The sequence below is a fragment of the Tachyglossus aculeatus genome, chromosome 8, assembly GCF_015852505.1.
Source record: "Tachyglossus aculeatus isolate mTacAcu1 chromosome 8, mTacAcu1.pri, whole genome shotgun sequence".
In the NCBI taxonomy this organism is placed as follows: Eukaryota; Metazoa; Chordata; class Mammalia; order Monotremata; family Tachyglossidae; genus Tachyglossus; species Tachyglossus aculeatus.
The window spans coordinates 8934877-8951455 of NC_052073.1; the positions used below are offsets into that span (position 1 = coordinate 8934877).

At 42.0% G+C, this 16579-nt stretch overlaps 1 protein-coding gene across 7 annotated transcripts in view; it reads left to right on the forward strand.

Moving 5' to 3' along the window:
* Positions 1-5219: 5219 nt before the first annotated feature.
* STAU1 (staufen double-stranded RNA binding protein 1) overlaps positions 5220-16579 on the forward strand; it is a 60856-nt gene continuing 49496 nt past the window's right edge. For 4 of the 7 annotated variants that reach the window (XM_038749893.1, XM_038749897.1, XM_038749898.1 and 1 more), the window contains exon 1: positions 5292-5375. The gene's annotated coding sequence lies outside the window, so the exon portion shown is untranslated. Of the gene's footprint in view, positions 5376-16579 lie in introns of all 7 variants that reach the window. The other 3 variants (XM_038749902.1, XM_038749894.1, XM_038749901.1) reach the window with 3 other exon arrangements.

Here is a 16579-nt window from a genome sequence, read left to right on the forward strand (position 1 = left end):
ATTAATAAAGCTTACAAATGAGTTATTATCTCATAGGACTGTGCTCATATGTTATCATAGTTCAACATTATAATCATTCATTCATTCAATCGTATTCAATGAGCGCTTACTGTGTGCAGAGCACTGGACTAAGCACTTGGGAAGTACAAGTTGGCAACATATAGAGACGGTTGCTACCCAACAACAGGCTCACAGTCTAGATTATACAATTTAAATGCAAGCATTTAATGTGTTTTAACCTGGAAATAAAATGTATTGTCAGGAAAACAACTGCTTTAAAACTGGAATTTGAAATCCTAATGATCATTTTCTGATAATTTGTTAATTACACTATAGTGTGCCAAGGATTGTACTAGACTCTTGGGAAAGCTCAGTGAAAATTAGCAGACATGGTTCCTGCTATTAGGAAGTCACAATCTAAAGTGGAAGGAAACACAAATATACAGGGACAAAGAATCCCACTCAAACACTACACTCCATGTTCAGAACATTCAGTAACGTCCCCTCAAATGTTTGAGTTACTCAATATCCCAAGAAGTTACAAAGCCTAATCTGTAAACTCCCTGTGGGCAGCGATCATGTCCACCAAGTCTATTGCATTATACCCTGCTAAGAGTTCAATTCGGTGCTCTGCCTACAGGAAGTCCTCAACAAATAACACTGATTAATTTCCACCTAGTGACTTGAATTCTTTTCCCTCCCATCTCCCTTCCCCACAAAAAAATAAAAGCTCAGAATCCTTTTCTAAGTCCCATATGGCACAGGAACTATGTTTAATCTGATTATCTTGTATCTGACGAGGTAACTGATGCCTAGAGAAGTGAAGTGACTTGCCCAAGGTCACACTCAGACAAGCGGCAGAGCTGGGATTATAACCCAGGTCCTTCTGATTCCCAGGCCAGTGCCCTATTCACTAGACTGCACTGACTCACTCGATAGATACCGTTACTATTAATAAGCATCATTTGGTGATTAATAATAATTGTGGTGTTTAAGAGCTTACTATGTACCAAGCACTGTACTGAATATTGGGGTAGATACAAGATAATCAGGGCCCATATTCTAAGTAGGTAGGAGAACAGGTATTGAATCCCCATCTTGCAGATGAGGGAACTGAGGTACAGAGGAGTCAAGTCAAGTCACACAGCAGGTAAGAGGCAGAGTCGGGATTAGAACTCAGGTCATCTGACTCAATCAATCAATTAATTGTATTTATTGAGCATTTACTGGGTGCAGAGCACTATACTAAGCCTTTGGGAGACAACAATATAACAGAGTTGGTAGACATATTCCCCACCCACAATGACCTTACAGTCTAGCAGGCTCATGCTCTTAATAATAATAATAATGATAATGTTAATAATAGTATTTGTTTAGTACTTACTCTGTGCCAGGCACTGTACAAAGCACTGGAGTGGATACAAGCACATAGGGATGGACACAGTTCCTGTCCCATCTGAGGCTCAAAGTCTCGATCCCCATTTTACAGAGAAGAGAAGTGACTTGCCCAAGATCACCCAGCAGACAAGCGGCAGAGCTGGGATTAGAACCCATGACCTTTGGAGTCCCAGGCCTATTCATTCAATCATATTTATTGAGCGCTTACTGTGTGCAGAACACTGTACTAAGGCCTCTGTGTAATCCACTATGCCGTGCTGCTTCTCGAAACTTTAAGGTCCCACTGAGATCCGAACTCGGATCGCTGGATTCTTCCCAGAGTAACAGAATTAACATCATTCATTGCATCTTGTGTGACCAAAGCACGTCAGGATGCTTTATTACAATCCATCAGTGTGGTTTAATTGGGAACTCTGTTCTGCTCAAGGAAGAATCAGTCCTGGCCCTCAGCAGCCTCAGAGTCCCACTTGGCTGGAGATGCAAGGACCCGGAGATTAATTAATGATGGCATTTGTTAAGCGCTTACTATGTGCGAAGCACTGTTCTAAGCGCTGGGGGGATACAAGGTGATCAGGTTGTCCCACGTGGGGCTCACAGTCTTAATCCCCAATTTACAGATGAGGTAACCGAGGCTCAGAGAAGGGAAGTGACTTACCCAAAGTCACACAGCTGACAAGTGGCGGAGCCGGGATTAGAACCCATGACTTCTGACTCCCAAGCCCGGGCTCCTTCCACTGAAGCCACTCTGCTTCTCTGTCTCTGTTTGTCTGAGATGTCTGGTTGCAGGGGGCAGGTGCAGTGACCTCAATCAATCAGTGGTATTTATTGAGCACTTACTGTGTACAGAGCACTGTACTAAGAACTTGGGCGAGTATTGTTCTGGGGGTGGAGTGGGGAAAGAGATTTAAAACTGGAATTGCTGCTCTTTAAACCTGACCTCTACCCACAGCTAAATGGGCTAAGTGTCTCGAGCCTGACACTTTGCTAAGAAAGCTAGAGAACTGGCCCTTTTAAAAGGAAAGAATTTCCATCAAGATAAAAGCGGATTCTTTCCACACACCAGAGCCAGTTTGCTAGCATCTCGGGTGCTGACTTCTCCTAGATACCAGCCATCCTCCTCTACCATCGGCACTCCCAATGCAAGATGTTTTCTACCAAGCAGGGACATACAATCTCATCCTTCTACAGGCCTCAATGTAAAGGGGTATCATATTGAACCAGTCTATAGGAGCTAGTAAATGATTAGAGGGGCAGTGGAGTGGGGGGTAAAAGAGCGGAAAAGCCAAAGCGATGCTAGTGAATCGATCCCAGACCAAAGGAAGAGGGGCAAGAAGTCTGGAGAGAGCTGGCTGTGGTGGCCTCCCTATTAAACTGAGTAGAGATCAAGTTCTCTCTGACTGAGCTCTCTCCCTAACCTTTCTTCACTCTCTAGTTCCCTGCCTCCACATCTTTTCCCATATCTGCATTTATTTCAATATGCGCCTCCCCTTCTAGACTGTAAGATCGTTGTGGGCTGAGAACACTGTTGTGCCTATGTATTATAATTATGGTATTTGTACGTGTGAAGCACTGTTCTAAATATTAGGGTACACAACTTAGGTCAGACTTGAGCCCTTCAATCAATCAATCAATCAATCAATCGTATTTATTGAGCGCTTACTATGTGCAGAGCACTGTACTAAGCGCTTGGGAAGTACAAATTGGCAACACATAGAGACAGTCCCTACCCAACAGTGGGCTCACAGTCTAAAAGGGGGAGACAGAGAACAGAACCAAACATACCAACAAAATAAAATGAATAGGATAGAAATGTACAAGTAAAATAAATAAATAAATAGAGTAATACGATTGAGTGAATGAGTGAACTCCAACCGCACTGAAGGATTCTGGGGGATGGCTTGGGAAGAGGCCCGAATTCCGGCCCACGGAGACCTTATTACCACAGTATAAATCGATTAAAAAGCGAAGCGTTTAGTCCAGTGCTCTGCCCACTGTAAGCGCTCGATAAATACTACCGGACGGACGACTGTGAGCGCACTGTTGGATAGGGACCGTCTCTATATGTTGCCAACTTGTCCTTCCCAAGCGCTTAGTACAGCACTCTGCACCCAGTAAGCACTCAATAAATGAATGAATGAATGAACTCCAACCGCACTGAAGGATTCTGAGGGATGGCTTGGGAAGAGGCCCGAATTCCGGCCCACGGAGACCTTATTACCACAGCATAAATCGATTAAAAAGCGAAGCGTTTAGTCCAGCACTCTGCCCACCGTAAGCGCTCAATAAATACGACCGAACGGACGACTGTGAGCCCTTCTAGACCATGAGCCCACTGTTGGGTAGAGACCGTCTCTATATGTTGCCAACTTGTCCTTCCCAAGCGCTTAGTACAGTGCTCTGCACGCAGTAAGTGCTCAATAAATATGATTGAATGAATGAATGAAATGAGCCGACTCTTGGGTAGGGACCGTCTCTATGTGTTGCCAACTTGTCCTTCCCAAGTGCTTGGTACAGCGCTCTGCACCCAGTAAGTGCTCAATAAATACAAATGAATGAAAGAATGAACTCCAACCGCACTGAAGGATTCTGAGGGATGGCTCGGAAAGAGGCCCGAATTCCGGCCCACGGGGACTTTATTACCACAGAACAAATCGATTAAAAAGCGAAGCGTTTAGTCCAGCGCTCTGCCCACCGTAAGCACTCAATAAATACGACCGAACGGACGACAGTGAGCCCACTGTTGGGTCGGGACCGTCTCTATATGTTGCCAACTTGTCAATCATTCTATCAATCGAATTTATTGAGCGCTGACTGTGTGCAGAGCACTGTACTACGCGCTTGGGAAGTCCAAGTTGGCAACATATAGAGACGGCCCCTACCCAACAGTGGGCTCACAGTCTAGAAGCGCATGTCCTTCCCAAGCGCTTAGTCCAGCGCTCTACACACAGTCAATAAATACGATCTTCTAGACTGTGAGCCACTGTTGGGTAGGGACCGTCTCTATATGTTGCCAACTTGGACTTCCCAAGCGCTTAGTCCAGCGCTCTACACACAGTCAATAAATACGATCTTCTAGACTGTGAGCCACTGTTGGGTAGGGACCGTCTCTATATGTTGCCAACTTGGACTTCCCAAGCGCTTAGTACAGTGCTCTGCACACAGTCAATAAATACGATCTTCTAGACTGTGAGCCCACTGTTGGGTAGGGACCGTCTCTATATGTTGCCAACTTGGGCTTCCCAAGCGCTTAGTCCAGCGCTCTGCACACAGTCAGCGCTCAATAAATACGATTGATTGATTGATTGATTGATTGAATGACTAGGGAAGCAGGGTGGCTCCGTGGAAAAAGCCCGGGCTTTGGAGTCAGAGGTCACGGGTTCGAATCCCGACTCCACCACATGTCTGCTGTGTGACCTTGGGCAAGTCGCTTCTCTGGGCCTCAGCTCCCTCATCCGCCAAATGGGGGTGACGACTGTAAGCCCCATGTGGGACCATTTGATTACCCTGCATCTACCCCAGCGCTTAGAACAGTCCTTGGCACCTAGTCGGCGATTAGCAAATACCAACACTATTATTATTGTTATGACCGTGTGGGGGGGCCTGCCCCCTCAGGCCTGCGCAGCCCGCGGGGACTACATTTCCCAGACGCCCCGGCGCGAGCACCGCCCCCTGGGCGGGCGGCGGGGACGGGGGCTTCCGGCCCGGAGGCGGCCGGGAGTTGTAGTCCTCCGCGGGGGTGGGCCGCGCCCTCCGACGTCACTTCCGGTCCGTCTGCGGGAAGCCGGAGCGGCTCATTGTGGGGTTAGTGTGGGCGCGGTGGGCGCCGCGTTTGGCTGGGCCCCGTCCCCCTCACCTTTTCCCTTCTTCCTCCTCCTTTTCCTCCTTTTTTCCTCCTTCTCCTTCCTCCTCCTCCTTCCCTTCCCCTTCCTCCCCTCACGGACACCGCCGACCCGCCGCGACCGTCCGGGAGCCGTCAGGTGAGGCGGCCCGCCTCGTCGGGGGACAGGCCTTCACGGGGATTTGATTGACAGGCGGGTTGATTGACAGGCAGGCCTCCCCCATGGGGAGGGGCGGGGGGTCTCCTCTCGACGCGACCACCCAAGGCCCCATCCCCTTCCCAAGCGCTTAGTACAGAGCTCTGCGCACCGTAAGCGCTCAATAAACACGATTGATTGAATGAATGACTGAATGAATCTCCCTCAGGCCCAGGCCCGCCTCCCCGTCACCTCCCTAATCAATCACAACAGCGGGACCGATTCATTCAGGCGTACTTATTGAGCGCCTACTGGGTGCAGAGCACTGTACTAAGCGCTGGGGCAACACACCCAGACGGTCCCTACCCAACAGTGGACCGATCTGTTTACGCTAATACTCATATCCATCCGATTGGACGACTGAAGGATGGGTGAACAAAATGGAATAAATAGAAGGGCAAATCTGTGCAAGGGAAATAGATGGGGTAGTAAATCTGTACAGACATATATGTATGAATTAATAAAATAAAATAAATCGGAGAGCAAATCTGTACGAGCAAGGTAGGTGGAGGAATCTGCACAGACTGTATATAGGTATAGGAATTAACAAAATTAAATAGGAGAGCAAATCTGTACAAGGAAAATAGATGGAGTGATATATGTGTGAATTGACCAAGTAAAATAAATAGAAGAGGAAATCTGTACAAGGAAAACAGATGGAGTAATAAATCTGTACATGTAGATATATGAATTGACAAAGTAAGATAAATAGAAGAGCAAATCTGTACAAGTGAAGTAGATGGAATAATAGGTCTGTACAGATACATGTATGTGAATGGATAAAATTAAATAGAAGAGCAAATCTGTACAAGTGAAGTAGATGGAGTAATAAGTCTGTATAGACATATATATATATATATATGAATGGACAAAATAAAATAAATAGAAGAGCAAATCTGTACAAGTGAAGTAGATGGAGTAATGTCTGTATAGACATATATATATATATATATATATGAATTGACAAAATTAAATAGAAGAGCAAATCTGTACAAGTAAAATAGTGGAGTAATAACTGTACATATATGTGTGTATATATATATATATACATATATATATATGAATTAACAAAATAAAATACATAGAAGAGCAAATCTGTACAAGTGAAGTAGATGGAGTAATAAGTCTATACAGACCTATATATATATGAATTGACTAAATAGAAGAGCAAATCTGTACAAGTAAAATAGTGGAGTAATAACTGTACATGTATATATGTATGAATTAACAAAATAAAATAGAAGAGCAAATCTGTACTAGGAAAATAGATGGAGTAATAAATCTGTACATATATATGAATTAACAAAATAAAATAAATAGAAGAGCAAATCTGTACAAGTGAAGTAGATGGAGTAATAAGTCTGTACAGACACACACACACACACACACACACATATAAATATATATATATGAATGGACAAAATAAAATAAATAGAAGAGCAAATCTGTATAAGTGAAGTAGATGGAGTAATAAGTGTACAGACATATATATATATATATATGAATTGACAAAATAAAATAAATAGAAGAGCAAATCTGTACAAGCAAAATAGATGGAGTAATAAATCTGTACATATATATATGAATTAACAAAATAAAATAAGTAGAAGAGCAAATCTGTACAAGCAAAATAGATGGAGTAATAAATCTGTACATATATATGAATTAACAAAATAAAATAAATAGAATTGCAAATCTGTATAAGTGAAATAGATGCAGTAATCTGTACAGACATATGTATATATATGAATTAATAAAATAAATAGAAGAGCAAATCTACAAGTAAAATAGATGGAATAATAAATCTGTACAGACTATATATATGTGAATTAATAAAATAAAATAAATAGAAGAGCAAATCTATGCAAGTAAAATAGAAGGAGTAATAAATCTGTACAGACATATATATATATGAATTAATAAAATAAATAGAATTGCAAATCTGTACAGGTAAAACAGATGCAGTAATAAGTCTGTACAGACTATATATGTATATATATATATTATATATATATATGGATTAACAAAATAAAATAAATAGAAGAGCAAATCTGTACAAGTAAAATAAATGGAGTAATCTGTACAGACATATATATGAATTAACAAAATAAAATAAATAGAATAGCAAATTTGTACAAGTAAAATAGATGGAGTAATAAATCCATACAGACTATACATAATAATAGTGATGGTATTTGTTAAGCACTTACTATGTGCAAAGCACTGTTCTAATAGCTGGAGCACTGTTCTAAGTGCTGGATATATATATATATGAATTAACAAAATAAAATAAATAGAAGAGCAAATCTGTACAAGTAAAATAGATGGAGTAATAAATCTGTACATATATATATGAATTAAAATAAATAGAATAGCAAATCTGTACAAGTAAAACAGATGGAGTAATCTGTACAGACATATATATATATATATATGAATTAACAAAATAAAATAAATAGAAGAGCAAATCTGTATAAGTAAAATAGATGGAGTAATCTGTACAGATATATATATACATATATATATATAAAGTAACAAAATTAAATAAATAGAAGAGCAAACCTGTACAAGTGAAATAGATGGAGTAATAAATCTGTACAGACATATATATATATATATATGAATTGACCAAATAAAATAAATAGAAGAGCAAATCTGTACAAGTAAAATAGATGGAATAATAAATAATAATAATGGCATTTATTAAGCACTTACTATATGCAAAGCACTGTTCTAAGTGCTGGGGAGGTTACAAGGTGATCAGGTTGGCCCACGAGGCGGGGGGGGTGGGGGCTCACAGTTTTCATCCCCATTTTACAGATGAGGTAACTGAGGCCCGGAGAAGTGAAGTGATTTGCCCAAAGTCACACAGCTGACAATTGGTGGAGCCGGGATTTGAACCCATGACCTCTGACTCCAAAGCCCGGGCTCTTTCCACTGAGCCATGCTGCTTCTCTACACAGACAAATCTGTACGGACATATATATATATATATATATATATATATATATATATATATATATATATATATATATATATATGAATTAACAAAATAAATAGAAGAGCAAATCTGTACATATATATATGAATTAACAAAATAAAATAAATAGAGGAGCAAATCTGTACAAGTAAAATAGATGGAGTAATAAATCTGTACAGACATATATATATGAATTGACAAAATAAAATAAATAGAAGAGCAAATCTGTACAAGTAAAATAGATGGAGTAATAAATCTGTACAGAGATATATATATATATATGAATCAACAAAATAAAATAAACAGAAGAGCAAATCTGTACAAGTAAAATAGATGGAGTAATAAAGCTGTACAGGCTATATATAATAATAATGATGGTATTTGTTAAGCTCTACTATGTGCAAAGTCTGTTCTAAGCGCTGGAGCACTGTTCTAAGTGCTGGATATATATATATATATATATATATATGAATTAACAAAATAAATAGAAGAGCAAATCTGTACAAGTAAAATAGATGGAGTAATAAATCTGTACAGACATATATATATATATATGAATTAATAAAATAGAAGAGCAAATCTATACAAGTAAAATAGATGGAGTAATAAATCTGCACAGACTGTATATATATATGAACTAACAAAATAAAGTAAATAGAATAGCAAATCTGTATAAGTAAAATAGATGGAGTAATAAATGTGTACAGACTATATATATATACATATATATATATGAATTAACAAAATAAAATAGAAGAGCAAGTCTGTACAAGTAAAATAGATGGAGTAATAAATAATAATGGCATTTATTAAGTGCTTACTATGTGCAAAGCACTGTTCTAAGCCCTAGGGAGGTTACAAGGTGATCAGGTTGGCCCACGGAGGGGGCTCACAGTCTTCATCCCCATTTTACAGGTGAGGTAACTGAGGCCCAGAGAAGTGAAGTGATTTGCCCAAAGTCACACAGCTGACAATTGGCGGAAGCCGGGATTTGAACCCATGACCTCTGACTCCAAAGCCCGGGCTCTTTCCACTGAGCCATGCTCCTTCTCTACACAGACATAAATCTGTACAGATATATATATATATATACACATATATATATATTCATACACGTATATGAATTAACAAAATAAATAGAAGAGCAAATCTGTACAAGTAAAATAGATGGAGTAATGTCTGTACAGATATATATATATCAGATAAATAGATGGAGTAATAAGTCTGTACAGGTATATATATATCAGATATATATCCAGCGCTTAGAACAGGTCTTTGCACATAGTAAGCGCTTAACAAATGCTATTATTATAATTATCTGTACAGATTTATTACTCCATCTATTTTACTTGTACAGATTTGCTCTTCTATTTATTTTATTTTGTTAATTCATTGTCATTCAATCGTATTTACTGAGCGCTTACTGTGTGCAGAGCACTGGACTAGGCGCTTGGGAAGTACAAGCTGGGCAACATTCATTCATTCAATCGTATTTATTGAGCACTTACTGTGTACTAAGCGCTTGGGAAGTACAAGTTGGGCAACATATTCATTCATTCAGTCGTATTGAGCGCTTACTGTGTGCAGAGCACTGTACTAAGCGCTTGGGAAGTACAAGCTGGGCAACATATTCATTCATTCAATCGTATTTATTGAGTGCTTACTGTGTGCTAAGCTCTTGGGAAGTACAAGCTGGGCAACATATTCATTCATTCAATCGTATTGAGCGCTTACTGTGTGCAGAGCACTGTACTAAGCGCTTGGTAAGTACAAGTTGGCAACATATTCATTCATTCATTCAATCGTATTTATTGAGTGCTTACTGTGTGCAGAGCACTGTACTAAGCGCTTGGGAAGTCCAAGTTGGCAACATATAGAGACGGTCCCTACCCAACAGCGGGCTCACAGTCTAGAAAGGGGAGACAGACAACAGAACAAAACATATTAACAAAATAAAATAAATAGAATAAATATGTATAAGTAAAATAAATAGAGTAATAAGTATGTACGAACATATATCCATATATCCAGGTGCTGTGGGGAGGGGAAGGAGGTAAGGTGGGGGGGATGGGGAGGGGGGGAAGGGGAGAGGAAGGAGGGGGTTCAGCGCTTAGTCCAGTGTTCCGCACCCAGTCGGCGCTCAATAAATACGATTGAATGAATGCACACAGTAAGCGCTCAATAAATACGATTGAATGAATGAATGAGTGAATGTTCTAAGCGCCGGGCCGACCCCTGCCCTTTCCTCCCCTCCCCCTCCTGGTTCCTGCCCCGGCACTTTCCCAGGGAGGAGGAAAGCGACATTCCCGGCTCTTCCCAAGGACCAGTCACCTAGGCCCCACCCTCCACCTCCATTAATAATAATAATTAACGGCACTTGTTAAGCTCCTCCTTAACAAATGCCATTCATTCAGTCGCATTTATTGAGCGCCGACTGTGTGCATTCATTCAGCCGTATTTATTGAGCACCGACTGGGTGCGGAGCACTGGACTAAGCGCTCCGAAAGTACAATTCGACAACAGAGATGACCCCGACCCAACAAGGGGCTCGCAGCAGATAGGTTGCCTCGTTCATTCATTCAGTCCTATTTATTGAGCGCTTACCGGGTCAGAGCACTGGACTAAGCGCTTGGGAAAATACAATTGTCAACAGAGACAGCCCTGACCTGATAACGGGCTTCCAGTCTAGAAGGGGGAGACACATTCATTTAATCCTATTTATTGAGTGCTTACTGGCTGCAGAGCACTGGACTAAGTGCCCCGAAAGTACAATTCAACAACAGAGATGATCCCGACCCAACAAGGGGCTTGCAGCAGATAGGTTGCTTCATTCATTCATTCAGTCCTATTTATTGAGCGCTTACTAGGTGCAGAGCACTGGACTAAGCGCTTGGGAAATATAATTCGACAACAGAGACCATCCCGACCCAACAATGGGCTCACAGTCTAGAGGGAGGGAGACAGGCAACAGAACAAAACAAGCAGACAGATGTCAGTGCCATCAAAATAAATAAATAGAAAAATAGAATTATAGATATGATCGATCCAGAGTGGTACCCCCCCATCCCTTTCTTCTCAGCAAGATTCAATCGTATTTATTGAGCACTTCCTGTGTGCAGAGCACTGGACTAAGCGCTTGATGCTAAGCCCTCGCCACAGCACTTGTATGTATTTGTACAGATTTATTACTCTATTTTACTTAAACATATTTACTATTCTATTTATTTTGTTAATAATGTGCGTTTACTTATAATTCTATTTATTTTGATGATTTTGACACCTGCCTACATGTTTTGTTTTGTTGTTTGTCTCCCCCTTTCTAGACCGTGAGCCCGTTGTTGGGTAGGGACCGTCTCTAGATGTTGCTGACTTGTACTTCCCAAGCGCTTAGTCCAGTGCTCTGCACACAGTAAGCGCTCAATGAATATGATTGAATGAATGAATGAAGCAAAGATGCCCCCGCCCCCTCCTCACTTGTTCCTTTGAGGGACGAGGTCGAACTGTGCCTTTCTGGGCCGAAGAAATGGGACCGACCGCCCCGTCCCCCGGGCTCGGGGGGAGATTGGAGAATTTAGGAGGTTATGCTTTTACGATGGCCTTATTATTAAGAGCTGGCGTCAGGGATACCTCCCCTGAGGGTACCTCTAGGGGATGGGCACAGATTGTTCGCCCCCCCACACCATACCCATTTTCCCTCCGTAATCAAGGAAAGATGCGTTAAGCGATTCCACCTCCTCCTCCATCTTTCCTTCCCGGGCCTCCAAAGCTCAGCGTTTTTTAGGTTGGATGTATTTCCAACCTCTGTTCATTCATTCATTTGGTCGTATTTACTGAGTGCTTACTGTGTGCAGAGCACTGTACTAAGCGCTTGGGAAGTACAAGTTGGCGACATATAGAGACTGTCCCTACCCAACAGCAGGCTCCGGCAACCACCACTCTGGTTCCTCGTCCACGCAGTCTGTTGATGCCCGTCTTACTTGTTTTGTCGTCCGTCTCCCCCCTTCTAGACCGTGAGCCCGTTGTTGGGCAGGGATCGTCTCTATTTAATAATAATAGTAGCATTTATTAAGCGCTTACTATGTGCAAAGCACTGTTCTAAGTGCTGTTTGTTATCGAACTGTACTCCCCAAGCGCTTAGTGCAGTCCTGTGCACACAGTAAGCGCTCAGTAAAGACGATTGAATGAAGAAACGGTCCCTGGTTTATTCAAGGTTCAGCCCATGTCTGTCAGTGTCCTCTTCACCCCACTATTTTGCATTCTTTTATTCTCGCTTCCCTCCAGATTCCCCTTTATGCACTCTCCAGTCACAACCACAGACATTGTCTTTAAATCTTGCTGTGACTTCCCCACTTGTCGCCCTATTGCAATAATATTTGCGTAGGTCGCGGGACGAGGTTCCCTTCTCTAAGGCCGGAGGTGTGTTTCTGGTCCAGTTCAGACGTATCTTCTGCCTTTGCATTGTATCCTTTTGTCAGCTACTCCACTCACTATCTCCCGTTTGTAACCAGTTTGGAGTGAAAAAGTAACGGTCTCGAGATGGCCTGTGGACCTTTTGGGAGTCAAGGCACCATGATAATATAAATTACTGTTTTCTGGAGTGAATCGAGGTAGGAGGAGGAATTTGAGGTAGTCTGGTGGAAAGGTGAAGTATGAAGACTGGCAGGTTTATCAGTGCGTAATGAGTTTCTTCGGAACTAAGGGCAGGGCATGGTTTTCAGGCAAGTCTGCGGTCAGCGATCGAGAATGAGCTGATTCTTTTAGAGTAGAGACTGCAGGAAGAATGTGGGTCGAAGCACAGTTGGAAAGGGTGCTAGACATTGAGCGTAGCCCACGCTACTAAATAGCGGAGGTCCTCCTTTACTGGTACTGGTAAGGATGGAAGAGACTGTTGCCCTTGACCTTTTTAGTTACAGCTGCGTTCCTGGATTAAAAACTGAAATAAATCCCCAAATTTAATTCATTCAATCGTATTCATTGAGTGCATACTGTGTGCAGAGCACTGCACTAAGCGCTTGGGAGAGTACAACAGCAGACAGCAGACACGTGCCCTGCCCACAAGGAGCTTGCAGTCTAGAAGCCGCGTGGCTCAGTGGAAGGAGCACGGTCTTTGGAGTCAGAGGTCATGAGTTCATATCCCGGCTCTGCCAACTGTCAGCTGTGCGACTTTGGGCAAGTCACTTAACTTCTCCGTGCCTCATTTATCTCATCTGTAAAATGGGAATTAAGACTGTGAGCCCCCCCCGTGGGACAACCTGATTACCTTGTAATCTCTGCAGTGCTTAGAACAGTGCTTTGCACATAGTAAGCGCTTAATAAATGCCATTATTATTGTTATTATTAGAGGACTGTAAATTTACCTCTGTGAGGAAATGATTATAGAAATAAAAGTCCCATTTGGACTGCACAACAGAATTTACCATAAGGTGTGCTTTGTTTTTCCAGATTGCCCCAAAGTAATTGGCTAGGCTATAAAACCCAACTTGTACTTCCCAAGCGCTTAGTACAGTGCTCTGCACACAGTAAGCGCTCAATAAATACGATTGATTGAATGAATGAATAAATCACCGGCCATTGGACGGAATAATACAGTTAATGGTACTTTTCACTTAGCACTTTCCAAAGGTTAATTAGTTCTCACCTCAGCCTAAGGTGGAAAGAGTTGTTTGTTCCCTCTTTATGGATGAGGAAATCAAGCTGGGTTGAAGGGAGACTGAGGCAGGAGTATATCTTGATTCTAAATCTTTTGTTCAAATTACGCCACTACAATTCCTGTTGCCTTTTGTGGTGCAAGTAATAAGAGCAGATAGTATTTTGTTTGTAGTGGAAAATAAAATGGACATGTATTTCTTGTCTGCTAGGCACCTGCCGCTCCCTCTTTTGAATGGGAACTGATTTTCGCGTCAAAGTGTAAACTTCTGTTAATAGGTCGTAGTGAAATAGTTTTTTCTAAGTAGGTGTGCATGCACTGTGATGCAGTTTCAGGTTAAAAAAGAAGTGAAGAATGTTGTTGCCACAGATTAAAGAAACTTTTGTGGAGATCCTCAGGGTCAATGGTTTCCGGCAGTTAATTTAGCAGTTGTGAAATTGGCTTTATTGGGAGGAGGGAAGGGACCACCAGAATAACCGTAGGTATCAAGTTCCTATTTTCCTTTGTTTGGCTTAGGTCAAGTTCTTAAATTTAAGTTGGGATGGCTAGTGCTTCTGATAGCATTATATTTAAATATGTTTAGGGGAAAATTTATTTTAGTTTATCTTGGGGAGGAAACATAGTCCTGTTTACTACCTTTAATTTTTTTAGTCGAGTGGTATCGGTGGAAATTGTGTACATTAATGTATTGGATTAACCAAAACGGTGAAACTGAGGGGCCTGGATTTAAACCTAATTTAAAACTTTAGACCGGAATGCAAAGTATATTTTTCTTTGAAAATTGTTCATTGCTGTCTAATATGGTTGTGGGAAGTCTTTATGAGCATAATCTTGTAACCTGTGAGTAGACCTTGGCAAGAAATTTGGCTATTATGTAGGCTTCAGCTGAGGGGCATATTTGCCTCCCAGAATTTTTTTCCAATTTACAAAATAACTAGGAAGAAGGATTTTATTTAACACTTTACACTGAATTGATTAAAATGTTCATGGCCTTCTTAGTGCAGTGATTAGCCAACCGTTGTAGGCAGGGATCATCTCTATCGCTGAATTGTACTTTCCAAGCGCTTAGTACAGTCCTCTGCACACAGTAAGCGCCCAATAAATATGATTGATTGAAAACATGACCTAGACTGTGGCTTCAGCAGTTGGAGTATCTGTACACTAAAACGCTAACATTCAGCAAACACAAAGAGGAAAGGTGAATTTTTAGTTTGTTGAATTACTCTGCCCCATTCTACCCTTTGATCTAGTAAGTCTCTGATGTACTTTGAACAACAACAAAAAAAATCAGAGATCTGATGAAAACCTCTCCCACCCCACCCGCAAATAAGAAGTAAAGGCCAGAGCCCATGTTATTGTTCTTATTGTGGGGTCCCAAATTAGGTCACCATTCATTCATTCGTATTTATTGAGCGCTTACTGTGTGGAGAGCACTTGGGAAGTACAAGTCGGCAACATATAGAGATGGTCCCTACCCAACAATGGGCTCACAAAACAAAACGTGTAGACAGGTGTCAAAATTGTCAGAACAAACAGAATTAAAGCTATATGCACATCATTAACAAAATAAACAGAATAGTAAATATGTACAAGTAAAATAGAGTAATAAATCTGTACAAATATATATACACAAGTGCTGTGGGGAGGGGAAGGAGGTAGGGTGGGGGGGTTAGGGAGGAGGAGAGGAAAAAGGGGGCTCAGTCTGGGAAGGCCTCCTGGAGGAGGTGAGCTCTCAGTAGGGCTTTGAAGGGAGGAAGAGAGCTAGCTTGGTGGATGTGTGGAGGGAGGGCATTCCAGGCCAGGGGAAGGACGTGGGCCGGGGGTCGACGGCGGGACGGGCAAGAACGAGGCCCAGTGAGCAGGTTAGCGGCGGCGGAGGAGCGGAGGGTGCGGGCTGGGCTGGAGAAGGGGAGAAGGGAGGTGAGGTAGGAGGGGGCAAGGTGATGGACAGCCTTGAAGCTGAGAGTGAGGAGTTTGGCTTGATGCGTATGTTGAGAAGCAGCCACTGGAGATTTTTGAGGAGAGGAGTAACGTGCCCAGAGTGCTTCTGCACAAAGATGATCTGGGCAGCAGAGTGAAGTATAGACTGGCACTAGTTATCATATAATAATAATAATAATAGCATTTGTTCATTCATTTTTCATTCATTCAATCATATTTATTGAGCACTTACTGTGTGCAGAGCACTGTACTAAGCGCTTGGGAAGTACAAGTCGGCAACATATAGAGACGGTCCCTATCCAACAGCAGGCTCACAGTCTAGAAGGAGGAGACAGACAACAAAACAAAACATGTAGACAGGTGTCAAAATAATCAGAACAAATAGAATTAAGTTAAGCACATACTGTATGCCAAGCACCGTTCTCAGCGCCGGGGGAGTGACAAGGTAATCAGGTTGTCCCACATGAGGCTCATGGTCTTCATCCCCATTTTGCAGATGAGGTAACAGAGGTCCAGAGAAGTGACTCGCCCAGAGTCACGCAGCTGACAAGTGGCAGAGCCGGGATTAGGAGCCATGAC